The sequence below is a fragment of the Styela clava genome, chromosome 15 (genome assembly GCF_964204865.1).
Source record: "Styela clava chromosome 15, kaStyClav1.hap1.2, whole genome shotgun sequence".
Lineage (NCBI taxonomy): Eukaryota > Metazoa > Chordata > Ascidiacea > Stolidobranchia > Styelidae > Styela > Styela clava.
In genome coordinates, this window is record NC_135264.1 from 16,110,045 (window position 1) to 16,124,538 (window position 14,494).

At 34.0% G+C, this 14,494-nt stretch overlaps 1 protein-coding gene across 2 annotated transcripts in view; it reads left to right on the plus strand.

Moving 5' to 3' along the window:
* LOC120333760 (uncharacterized) overlaps positions 1-14,494 on the plus strand; it is a 199,786-nt gene that overhangs the window by 103,241 nt on the left and 82,051 nt on the right. For both annotated transcript variants that reach the window (XR_013480553.1, XR_013480552.1), the window contains exon 5: positions 6,313-6,376. The gene's annotated coding sequence lies outside the window, so the exon portion shown is untranslated. The remainder of the gene's footprint in view (positions 1-6,312; positions 6,377-14,494) is intronic.

The window sequence follows — 14,494 nt, forward strand, 5'->3', positions numbered from 1 at the left end:
ATTTGTAGTTATACATAATTAAGTGCAATCATGCAGATTCTCGATCTGTTTAAGTTGTGTAATAATAAGTCTTCTGTTAACCATAATTTTTAATTACAAATTTCAATGTAACTTGTTTTTTTAATATTTTTTTCTGTGTAGTATGTTACATACTAATTTGTTAAAACAGCTATATATCCAGTACACTTTTGACTATTCAGTGTGATACGGGAACACTAAAATGGTTAATGAAAGATTTTATTTATTTTGAATACAAATTCTTGAGAGTTTCAAAACGTAAACGTGAATTCCACCGAATTAAGTTCTGAGATTTTTTCGTAAATATTTGCCTAACATTTCATAATTATTTGTTCTAATCTAAAACCTCCAATAAAATCTTATTCCTTGCAGTCCTTCAGCTTAAATCAACTTTTTGCGCTAATGTTTTTAACGCAAAGAAACATAAATCCGATGACCAGATGCCAGGATCTTTATAGTAGATATGAATTATTGTTAATAAGGATCGACCGTCTGAAAAAAGAACTTAAAACGGTATAGACGCCTGAGGGATTAATTGACTTCCATTCAAGCTTAAAATTCCCTCAAATACCGAATTAAAATCTGAATTTTTTTCTTTCCAATTAATCGTTCATTCAGTGTTCTTCTGCTTGCCAGTATTTTTAAATCACTGCCAAATTATTGCAAAACTCAAATTTCTCTTCTCTATATAAAGTCAAAGTCCACAATTTTAGGAGTGTGACCATAATCAGGCTCCGGAAACCAGACAAAGAGTTCAAACAAGGGACATGACATGTTTTCGTGCATGTATCATCACACTCATAAGATATCAGTCTATTTGCACACACTCGATAGAGCGGGCTCCCTTATTTGCGAAGAAAAAACATAATTTTACCGTGAAGCCTGCTTCTTATGAATACTCTACCCATATTCCTTATATTTTTATGAGTTTACGCAAAGTAAGGACTGGATACCGCAGTCAGGAATAGAAGTGTCACTGGTATGAGAGTTGCATACCACCACGGAGTGCTAAAATCGACATGTATGATATTCTTGCGACACAGATGTAAAAGTCAACAGCCGATAAAAGTCAACATTGCTCGCAAACTAAATTAAGTAAACTAATATCACGATGTTCAGCACCTTTGGCAGCGACTTTGATGTGTTTTACAAAATTGATAACGTATAAAAAGTTTTGATCAAACTGTAAACATCGTTTTCTGGTTCACACCGTCCTTATCAGCTAGTCGCCACTGTTGTGGTTTGAAGATACACACGATACACACGTACTTTGATCGTATGCAAACGAAATTTCGTGCGAGTCTGGAACTTATTTTTACCACTTGATTAGCATGATTGGCAAACAAGCCGGTCTAAAATTGAAAGCAGCGCAAGGTCCTCATGGCTTAGACGTTCGAATTAAATATGTCTATCCATCGAAACAAAAATTTCTCGAGAGCAACAGCTCACCAGCGGTATAATATATTGATCCAGTAATGTCAAACCAGAAAGTTACCAGTCTTTTGAAATATAGTACCATTTGAGATGGCAAAAAAAAACATTTTGGAAAATTTTGCACAAAATTTTACATTCGAATAAACAACTAGAATTGGCTTGTGAGGCAAAATTTTGATTTTGTTATTAAACTTCAGACTCATCATAAAACACCGCACACTAGTAGTTAGTACGCTGTCATTGTAATTCATTATTTTGTAATCGCAGGTTAAATATCCTCCACACATTGTGTCTATCTACCAAGATTAGGGATCTTTTGGACGAAGCCCACGCTGCTAATGCAAAGATGTAAGATTTGAGAAAAACACATCCGCCACGTTTTAAATAACAAACTAGTAATAATCCAGCAAGGGTCAGAGTTGGGGTTACGGAATGATTTGAAATTTTGAGTTTCCAGCGAAATTTGCATTTCTAACCCAAACCCTAACTGGATATTTGCCAATGTGTGTGTTTTATTTTAGCGAAAGCTTTGTACAAAATATCCAAGACTAGATAAAGCCTTACTCGCATAGTAAATTTCGATACACCTCGTGAAAAATAATTTTGAAGAAGGCGATTGGAATGGCGATCGAAGATCATAACTAATGGTTAGCGGATTTATAATCTATACAAGCGCTTACCGCGCCAAACGTCTCCTAGTTTCTTAGGCACCAGTTGTGGTTGGCTTGTCTCGAGTGTTTCGGAGCTACTGACAAATTGATTTCGGTAATCGTACGGTTCATGGTCATTCTCCAAAATTTATCTCGGTGACAACCTCGTGATTTGTTTTTGTATCGTTTTGATGACTAGCGAGTGCCGCACAAATATTTGCTACTCAAGAAGGAATGCAGATTGAGCTGGGAATTTTTAATTCATCTCTAACCCTAACCCCAACTGGATAATCACTATTTTGTTATTTGAAAACGTCGCAAATTTTTTTTTCCTTTCTAAATCGCTTATTTTTGCATCAGTGACGGGGCAAGTACAAAAGATCCAATTCCTCAATAAGTGATTTTGCTATTAACCTCTCGATCTGTGTTTGTACCATTTTGCTGACTAATGATGGCGTGGCACAAATAATTGCTACTCGGAAACCGGCAACTTATCTCTTAAGCAAATGTAAACTATGACAGATGTGGCTGCAACGTATCGTTAACGTAAATGTGGTCGTCTACACAAACGAATGTTTCGTGCGAACAAAATTTTATCAGTTGTTTTTCAAAGTTACAAGACAAGAACTAAGTTTAATTAAATTTATTCTTTTTTTTTGCATTTTTGTATCATGTCACATTCAAAATTGTTAATTTATAGTGATTCCATAAAGTACACTTTGGACTATTCATCATGATAAAGAAATATTAATATCTTATTATTTCTAACCGTAGTACGATTGGCTTGTGACAATTTTGTTTGTTTTTAAGTAAAAAAAATTACACATATTGTGTCTTAAGACATAAATTAAATTTCTCCAAATATTCAAAATATTGTTGTTTTAATATATTGCCTTGATGAGGTATATTATACATTTACACATAATGTCGTAGTTCTCATACCATATAGTCCCTAAACGATGTACTATTTACTCACTCTTTTGGTTCTACGTACTCCACTACCATTTTTGTGTGGTCACATGCTAATCTGAAACAAAAGGCCTCTTGAAGTATGCGCACCAAGATGGCGCACAACCTGAACTCATGTTGTGTACAAGGTCAGGGTTCAGGTTGTGCGACATCTTGGTGCGCATACTTTAGGGTTACCAAAACAAAGTAAAACCGGAACTATATGCTATCTATGATAAATTTGTCTGCATATCACATAAATTACGTACCCTGTGCGTTATTGAGATGGTGTAACTTAGTGATTCCCAACCGCTGGTCCGCGAGAAATTGTATTGTTGCTCTTCTACTGTCTCGCTTCATCGAAAACGAGAAGACACGTGTACATGATTTTTTATGCAAAATGTTTTCTTTGTGCCTTTTTTAACCTAGAAGCGCATTGAGCGCCGACATTGCATTACATGCAATTTGATTCGATTTGATGTTCCAATCATTTAAAAAAAATTGTGGGTCCGCGAGTATATTTTGTTCAATTTTACCAGCAGGGACAAAAATTTGCAAACCACTGTTGTAACTGATTATTATTCACCGTTCAAAACGCAAAAAACTGAATTAGCAAATCAAGCAGATGAAGGCTCACAAATGAATCGACCTCGGTAAATAATCGTTTTATCCGAGTCAAGCTTTCCCTATTTATGTTTACTCATTTTATTTTTATATAGTGTGTCCCTAAAGTATTGAAAAAATTCAAAATTGCAGAGGGAATTTATCGATACCATATATTGTATTGGCCCTCAGAGATGTATTAAATGAAGTAAAAATACTTAAAATAAAAAAAACAACAAACCGGGTTAAAGTATATTGAAGACTGACTTCATAAAAAATTGAAATTGTATAGGGACTTCATGGATAATAGCTTCAATAACGCAAGGATATAATAAAAAAAAATATATTGTTAATTTTCTCGTGAAAGGTATAAAGCCCGTCACAACAACAAGGCATTAAAGCGTTTTATCATAAATAAATGTTTGCTTTCGTCTGATCAAAAAAGGTTAACAAATGTTTGTCGTAACTGGTACTTTTCCCTATACTGAGAAACGAGTATTCATGTGTTTGAAACTATAACCCTAAACTAAGCTCTAAGCCAGCAATTCCCAATCGGGAGCCACAGAAAACTTGGAAGGGGGCCAAAGTGCAAGACGAAAAACGACTTAAAACTTTGATTTTCCACCGCAATCTGCATTCCTAACCCTAATTTTAAATCATTCCCAACTCTAATGTAGCGGGGTGATATTAGTTTCGATAACTGGAAAAGGTCCGTCATTAAAATAGTTTCGAGCCTTCCATTCAGCGAGAGATTTGCACCATTTGGGTTTTTCATAGATTTCATCATATTAGCGCAAGTCATAAAGGTCAATTTTGTTTTGTTGTGCTATATTGTTCGCTCATAATAGGAGAAACAATCGTTAGTACAAACATAAAAATATTATTTGTAATAACTTCGCCTAATTTCTCCTATTAACGATTTAGTCTTTTAGTCATTTTTACCTATGCGTGGGTGTACGTGGTCTTGTATTGAGCAGATTCATTGTGCACGGGTTACAACTAAAAAAACATAAACGAAAATCATATTAAATCGCGTTTCCTTACTGTGTACTTACTGGTGCTTGCAAACTGAAAATTTTTCTGTTGAAATTTTGATATATTGCAATCAAAATTTAAAGTTGTAATCAAAATTCTGACGTATCAAAAGACTCTGATTCGAGGACTCTATTCCCGAAAAAGAGAGAGCACAAGAGAGAGAGTTAGCAAAAGTAATTGTGAAATCTTTTTTCTAATTCTGCCTGGGGATATTCAACAGTAAACAACAGTCGATGACCTTCATCACTGTGCCTCTTCGACGGCAATGTTCAATTTTTCTTGTTGATATATAAACTAATCGGCTACTGTTGTTGGATAAATAATTGGTTGCGTGCGATTGGCTAAATAGTAAATAAATAAATAATATAAAATGAAAGAGGGAAGCCGTATAGCATACCCAGTTTACTTGATATTTTTTGGTGAGAATACGTTAATTAAGCACGTCAGTATATATATTGTAATGATGACATACTCGCACGTGATTTCAATAACAGTGAATCTTAATTTTTTTTTTCCAGTAGTTTATTTAAACAAGTGGTAACATTAAATACACGATTTGATCTTGGTGAAACTTTCTGCTGATATCATAGCTGCATCATACGGTTAAAATCATTGTATTACGCATAGAACATCGGTCATCATAAACGACTGAACTTATGAATAAACAAAAATAAATAATTGTACATCTTGTGCAAAAAATATGGACCCACTTGCATATGTTATTCAAGCTCCTACGACTTTTAAAGACTTCAAGAATAAATACATAAATATATAAATAAATGATCTAATAAATAATGACTTGGGGAGACCGTCATGTATACCTAGTTAACGAAGATCTTTTCGAGAAAATGCGTCCATTGGGAACGTCAGTTATAGGTTTCGTGCTTATGCTGACATTTCGTTTGCTAAACTTCAAAAAAAGTCTACACCGTGGTTTTGTTATAGCATTGACACAGGGCATCACACAGCCAAGGTCGTGGGGTTTGGCCGTTGGTTTTGAACTATTGTACACCGCCACACTCCTCCCTACAATTTAAAAAAATTAATAAATGAGCATTTAAATATTTAACCTTTTCATTGCCTAATGGACCTCATTCTATATTGATCTGGAGCTGAGCTTCAATAGCAATTCCATACTTATATATATACTTGAATAACAAATTTTGTACAAAGGCCCCACAAAAAAAAACCCGAGAACACTCAAAATAAGAAAAAAAAGTAGTTATCCAGGTAGGGTTAAGAATGCAGATTGAACTGAAATTTAAAATTTAAACCATTCCTAGCTTTAATTATAACCTCAACCTGATAATTACTAAATTTATTTAAAAACGTGACGGTGGAGTTTTTTCAAATCTCGCGTTTTTCTTTAGTGACGGGGGCTTTTGTACGTACAAAAGTTCCCCAATATATATACTACAATTTTTGCACTGCACACACACTGCAATTTTTATTCTCGATCGAGTTTATCAATCCATTGTTCGTAATCAAAGCAATTGGAAAGTCTGAAGTTCCGTGTCTGGTGAGAACCATTAAAACATTAATTCTATGTTTTTTTTTTGCCTTGTCGAGCACGTCATGGTTCATTAAGCTGAAATATAAACAAATATTTTTGTTTATCTAACAGTGAAAGAGACCGCAAAGAACACTGATGTTGCTCAAAAGTGTGCATACTGATGGATGCATTAACGGTGAGTAATCCATTTTATATCACTATTATATATGATTGTATATAGTATAGGATAATAGATTTGGGTATAAAATAACTGCAAGTATTTATTCATGTTAACATATTAATGGGAATGAATCTTTCCACATTAAAATATGAGCTATACAGTACATATGTAGATGAAAAAGATGACAAAATTTAGCAAAAAATATGCAGGTCTGCAGTATTTGAAGCCCACTAAAATACACCCCCGCCAACGCTAAAAATAGGAAAATTAGTAATTTCTCAGTTATATTATATCTTATTATATTAGGGTTGGGTGGAAATTGTAATTTACTCAGTTTGGCAACTTTCAGTTCAACTATCCCCAAGTTTTGCATTTGCAGTGTAGAAGTTCCATTGACCCTTTGTGAAGCGAAATTGCCCATGCCTATCATGTAAACCGTGATTGGTCGTTTTTAGTTGAATATAACCATACAAGCCTTTACAGATAAATTGTTTTCACAATTTAAAAGTAAAGCTCAATTTTTATCTCACACTCAACTTACGATGTCGCTTGGTTTTTCTGTTATGCAGATCTTTTAAGATAATATAATGAAACTGTCGTACTAACATTCTCAATGGTTTAGTCTACGGAAAAATCTTCTTGATGTGTTCTATGCGGTTATATAACTATTAGAAGAAAAGGCGTTGTAATGAGTATGGTATTCTGCTTTAGGCACGCAAAGTCTATCTGTAATATAGTTGTTTGTTATCTCGATGTTGTTTGAAACTTCGTTTGGCCAAAATTGATGCCAATATCCCCGTTTTCAGCGTTTTCGGATTTTTGTTGTCAACATGTCAGAAGTACCAATCGTCCTAGACCCGGGTGGTCTAAACCCAGGCCGACAGCCACATGCGGAAGTTTGGGCAATTCAAAAGCAAACTTTGCGTGACAATTCCAGAATTCATAACAAAATATTATGTAACATTGAATTTATTTTTTTCAACTCAGCCTTCCCAATTACGTACATGCATTCAATGTAGTCCATTTGAGGACGCTTCTCGTGAAAATACCAGGTTTCATAACAAAATTTTATGTAAAGTTAGCGTCAATTTTTAATATCAGTTTCTTCAATAACGTACATGCATTTAATGTGGTCTGTAGTGTTACGTAAGATTGTTGATTGCGTAATGCGCACTGTTGAAATTGTTGGACATAAACTTGAGTTCGCACAACTAAAAGAACGCTTCGCGTGACAAGAACAGAATTTATAACAAAATTATATATAACCTTATCATCAATTTTTCAACTCCATTTTTACAATTACGCACATGCATTTAATGTGGTCTGTAATCCTATGTACGACGGCTGATACTGAATCGCACGCATGGTAGCAATTGTGTACACTTGAGTGGCCGCAAAATTAAAATCGTCAAGTATTTGGTAAACTTCAATTTATTACGCTTCGGAGTAAGATTTTATCTCGCTGTTATGTAATTTCTGTTTAATTGCGATTTAAGTGAATTTCACGCTCTTCAATATGAATTGCCAAAATTGGCTATTTTTATTTTATTAAATTTTAATAATAATTATAATGTTATTCAATCATTTTGCACCAAACAAGACCCTTGAGCTGCTATTATTTGTGAAGACAAGAATGTTTTTAGTCGGGCGTTTGCTACTTTGGGATACATTTATATTGTTCCTCGTGCGTTTTTCAACAATCATAATCATGTCGGGCGAGTGGCTTGGACCTAATTGACTACATCACTCTGCTTTCTATTGTCCATATCATTAGAAAAATTTGCGTATGCGTATAGTTTTGCGTATAGCTTGAAAAATCTTCAAACCTTTCGACAATATTTATTTAGACAATTCGTTCATGTCTAATAAAGCGCTCACAAGGGTGAAAATATATGATGTTTGTTTGCCCTTGTTCCTGCGTTGAATCTTTTGCCGTTTTTTCGGTGCCTTTTTTACTGTAGGGCTAAGCGATAGCCGCTTTCGCTCCCCTGCGCCTTTCCCGCGACGCTCTGGTTATCGCTAATGTATTTCTTTAGGTAAGGGTTGCTACAACTTCTGTTCAAGCTCATGTTAACAAACAATGTAAGAACTTGAATTTTTAAGTGTCTCATAAAAAATGTTGAACAATTAACAAATTTAATTTTTTTAATTTTTAAATTCCTTATGGAACTAAACTTTTTGTTTGGCACATCTAGATGTCTGAAGTTGGTTATATGGCTCATCGACAAAATAATGTTGCACACCCATGGCCTACACTGATATCATGTTTTTTATAACCATGAAACTTATTGCATTTCTGATATTTATATCTTTAGATTATATCAAGGTGTTGTGTAACTTTGGTTTTTGGTTTAGTCGAAATTCACATTGGTATGTTCCATTCCTAAATTGCGTAAGAAATTTTTTTTTTTCAAATTTTATGACTTTGTCCTGAGTAAACATATTTAAGTTGTATTCGTTCGCATTTTTCTGTATCATATAAGGCAAATTTTCGTAGCTTTAAACGCTACTTAGACCCTCAAAGCTCTCAAAAACTCATGTTTTCCAAACTTGCCAGCTATTGCAGTCTTACTTGACAATCAGAAATTTCTGAACACCCCTTTGAAAAGTTTTAGTTACGCGCTACATAGAAAGCCTATCTAAAGCTTTGTTGTCAAACACAACCATCTCTATTATATTCGATTGTCTACACTTATAAAATTGTTTTTATAACCATGAAACTTATTTTGATATTTATAACTTAAGATGATATCACGGTGTTATGTAACTCAGATTATTTCGGTTTAGTCGGAATTTACATTGGTATGCTTTGCGCGTAAATTGCGTAAAAATTTCTTTTCATCATTTTTTCAGACTATATTTTTCTAAAATGCCTGACCTTGTACTCAGTTGTATTCGTTTGACTGTAACACTTTAATATTTTCCACTTACATCCTTTTTTTAGGAGTTTTTATTTCAGTTATGTTGTTAAGTTTAGATGATATTACGGTATTATGTAACTCGTGTTTTGCGGTTTGGTAGGAATTTAAATTGGTATATGTTCCAAACGTAAATTGCGTAAGATTTGAATTTTTTTTTGTCTTTGTTTTTATGAAATATTTGGCTTTCTTCTGAGTACACATATTTCCGTCGTTTTTGTTCGATTGTAAATTTTCACTCCAATATTTTCTTTCAAGCTCTTCAGTTATGTGGATTTTTTACCAATTAGTTACCATATTAATTTGCATATTTTTACCAAAGGTCTTGGCTTGGCTTTTTGGCTTCTTGGCTTTTCATTTTCTGCACGTGAATCGTTTTATTGGAAGTCAGCTTTAGTTATGATTCAATGCCCCTGGCCTTATATGAGAAATATTATTTTATGTACATTTTATATGTTTAATTCGACTTGCCACAAACAACATGGGCGTTGCCAAGAATTTTCAAGGGCGGTAATGAAATTTCTAAATACCAAGTTATACCGTAACAGCTAGAGAGTCCTTGGGGTTTCAAGAGCTTTGAGGACCTAAAAATTGTTTCGAGCTATGAAAAATTACTATGTATGATACCGAAAAATGCTTTTTTTTTATTTCAAAAGGGGTGATGAGTCCGACCCGCAAACCCCCAAACTCTCTCTCGGGTGCACTCCTGATCAACAAGACGGTATCAAGCAGTAACGTAAAGTACTGCTGATTCAGGGATTGGTATATTTTCCTCATAATACAAAAACGAGAATATCGGTCGGAGACCGAAGACTTATCGATCGAAACTGCGATTTCGATTTATGACTCTATAGTGACACGCGTGTCCAATCACTAATTAATTAATAACTCGCTAATTATACGACATAATTCATCGAAAATTAATAGGCTTCTGATCCGAACTATGATGAATGCACATGCAAAATTTTTAAACAGATTCAACCTCGCTTTCGTGAGATATAGCGTGCATCTAACAGAAAGAGAAAAAAAAAATACCTATCAACATACTTACCGATTTTAAGATCTATACGTAATTACCCAAATCGTTACTGATGGTCAAATGCTGCCGAGCGTCAGAAAATTAAATTTTTCTGATAAGATGTAACGGAATTGCTTCGTATTTGTTACTTGTTCTAGTTATTTTAAGATGACTACAAAATTTCCATATAGACAGCCTAATCAGATCTTCGTTGACAGACAAATTTACTTCATTAATATTCGATTGTCTGCACTAATAACATGTTTTGATATAACCATGAGACTCATTACATTTCCTGATATTCATAACTTTAGATGATATCACGGTGTTGTGTAACTCGAGTTTTTTTTAGTCTAAATTCACATTGGTATGTTCTGTGCGTATAAGAGGGCGTAATTATTTCGAAGTTTTACGCATTTTTTTTCCTACGCACGAACGTCCTTTTAAAATTTTTTTTTGTAACTTTGAAATTCTATACCAGTGCTTGACGTTATCTTGGTTTGGTCGGAATTCACATGGGTATGTTTTGTGCGTATAAAGTGGCGTAATTATTTCGAAGTTTTGCACATTTTTTTACGCACGAACGTCCTTTTAATTTTTTTTCATGTAACTTTGAAATTATATACCAGTGCTTGAAATCATCTTGGTTTGGTCGGAATTCACATTGGTATGTTCCGTGCGTGAAATTTTTTTTTCATTTTATTTATTTTTTCTAAACTGTTTGACCACTTTCTGAGTACACATATTTCCGTGGTATCCATTTGAGTACGATACTTCATCCGTTTGAGCGTTTTCGGGAGTGTGTTCTTTCAGGCGGGGTCTCAGTACAAAAATTTCCCGTTTTTTTATAGTTAATAATATTTATTGGTTCCTCTTAATCAATTTGAAATAAATGCATTCGTGAAAAGGACTTTCAAACAAAAGCAGCATATGGATTTTTTTTTAATTATGCCAGTAGTCGATAAGTGTTCCATTGTAACATGCCAATGTAGCTTAATCAATACAAGTCAAAAAACTTTCACATCTTATTAGTTGCCCACAATCTCGGTTTTAGTATCTTCTATATTTTGAAATACCCTCTATCGACCTAACTAACAACAATTTCAAAGTTATATAACATCCTAATTTGTACATAACTCTTTCTAATGACTTCAGCTAAATCCACAGATACTGCGATACTGTAGCCACAGGATGTCAGATACTTGAGGCTTTGTGTATTCCGCAATAACAGAATATTATATAGGGTGTCCATGTCACGGAATTGGTATGTATTTGTTATTTGTTCTGATAATTTATAACTCAAGATGATATCAGCGTGTTGCGTAACTCAGATTATTTTGGTTTGGTCAGAATTCACATCGGTATGTTCCTTGCGTACACATACTTTTGAAGCGCCGAGTTTCGAAATATGCGAAGGGGGGAATTTAACAAAAAAAGTTTGAAGGCACTGGGCATAAAGTAAATCACCGCTATTACTGCTTGTTTAGGCTCAGGCTCGCAATCTATGAGTCTGCTAAAATCAAAGCACCGAAATCGATTAGACGTAGAACACGATTTGCGTTTGAGCTTAAGCAACATTAAGCCACGAATGCAAGCTCTCATTGGAAGGAAGCAGTCGCATTCTTCACACTGATTAAATATGATTGTTGTTGGGTTCTTTTAAAAAATTTCCTAATTTGATAAATATTTTTTTCGTGTCTGTAGGTGAACATATATATAACATATACATAACTTGGGTTCGCGTATGCCTATGAACGAACTCATAATGGAGAGAAACCATATGTTTGTAAACAATGTGGAAAGAGTTTTTCGCAATTATCTATTTTACATGGGCATGAACGAACTCATAATGGAACGAACTCATAATGTATTTGACCACTTTCTGAGTACACATATTTCCGTCGTATCCATTTGAGTACGATACTTCATCCGTTTCAGCGTTTTCGGGAGTGTGTTTTTTCAGGCGGGATCTTCGTAAAAAAATTCCCCGTTTTTTATAGTTAATAATAATAATATTTAATGGTTCCTCTTAATCGATTTGAAATAAATGCAATCGTGAAAAGGACTTTAAAACAAAAGCAGCATATGGATTTTTTTTTAAATATGCCAGTAGTCGATAAGTGTTCCATTGTAACATACCAATGTAGCTTAATTAATATAAGTCAAAAAACTTTCACATCCTATTAGTTGCCCACAATTTCGGTTTTAGTATCTTCTATATTTTGAAATACCCTCTATCGACCTAACTAACAACAATTTCAAAGTTATATAACATTCTAATTTGAACATAACCGTTTCTAATGACTTCAGCTAAATCCACAGATACTGCGATAGGCTGTAGCCACAGGATGTCAGATACTTAAGGCTTTGTGTATTCCGCAATAACAGAAATAATATATAGGGTGTCCATGTCACGGAATTGGTATGTATTTGTTATTTGTTCTGATAATTTATAACTCAAGATGATATCAGCGTGTTGCGTAACTCAGATTATTTTGGTTTGGTCAGAATTCACATCGGCATGTTCCTTGCGTAAGAATTTTTTTTTATTCTTCCAGACTGTTTTTCTGAACTGTTTGAAATTTTCTGAATACACATATTTTTGTCTTATTCATTTCACTATTTCACTACTTAATCCATATACTTTCAATATCCCAAGAAAAAAAGTTTTTGTTTTATCAAATTTTAAATCAGAGTTAATGGCTATTCCGTAATACATAATCAGTAATCATGTTGAACCAAAACTTTTTTTTTATTATATATGTCGTATAATTGAAACGCTTTAAAAACGTACAGGCGTATATTTGATAGTTTTTTTCCGTGTGTTTTCCCGAATTGGGAATTGCCCGAATTGGTTGCATGTCGCACATCCGTGTCTAAGGTCAGTATGGTCTTGAACATGTATCCCGTCTCTGTTATACCGTTTAAATATTATGTAGATACTATTACACTTTTGAGGCAAATAAACATACATACATACGTTCCGTTGAACGTAAAAAAAGAACAAAGTTGCCTTTCTCTATCATGCGGATTGTAATCAAGCTTGGGATATCTGTAAGATATGAGAATCTTTTATTATAGCTCGTAAAAAAGTGACGTATTTATTTTGACGTTTTACCCAATCTTTTTCTAGGCACAAACTCCTTTTTACCTTTTTTTACGGTTACAAAAACGTTGCAAAAAAAATGTAATTCGAAGTTATATAACAACTTAAAATGAACAAAATTGTTTTCTAATGACTTCAGATGCACCCACAAATAGTCTCATAATATAACCACTGCATATCAGATACTCAAGTCTTTGTGTATAAAAATTTCGCAATAACAGCTAACATATATATCTCATTCAGGGTTTCCCAAACTTCAAAGCTTGCGACCTCTTTCAATATAATACAATTTTAAGTTTTTATTTCAAGTGGTCTCTCGAAACCGTGAGATTTATGTTTTGTGCCCGTTTTATTAATTGTAGTTCAAATCAAAAGTCCAAAAAAGTACAATATATATAGTACTTTTTTTTAAATTGGCGTTCTTTATGCGAACCTCAAAGTTCGTTGGGCGCCCTCCTGTGAGGACGCGACCCTCAAGGTCACGATTTCTCAAAGCAAAATTTTTAACCCTCAACTAAACGTGAGAAAAAATACCGATAACACCTTTGACGTGGTAAATTTAGCCATATAAGCAGGACCAAAATAGGAGTAAATAAATCTTGACACGAAAACAAGGCGTTTCAAGTCGATACTTACCGGAAACGCAGAGTGTAAAAGAATTAGACAAACCGGAAAGTTTATAAAATGACCAATTTTAATTTTTAAAGAGGGGATGGGGGGAAAAGGTTGATAACAAATATATTTGTGTATTTAATACCTTTGTAATCTTTTTATACAATAACAATTCAAGGTACTTCTGTAGTATACGAACCAAGGTGACGGACACCGGAACGCAGGATGTGTACCAGGTTAGGGTTAGGCCCTAATTTCAGGTACAAATACTACGGGACTCATTTGGCTAGTCCCCGAACACGTAATAGAACTAAATTAGGAATATTTGCAATAAAATATACTACGTTCCGATGTCCGCCATCTTGGTTCGCATCCTACAGGACTACCAAATCCAATTCTCAATGTCGAATGTAAGCCATATTAAGCCATAATAATATAGGCCAGGAGACTTTTATAATCTCATCTTAAAATGATTCAAT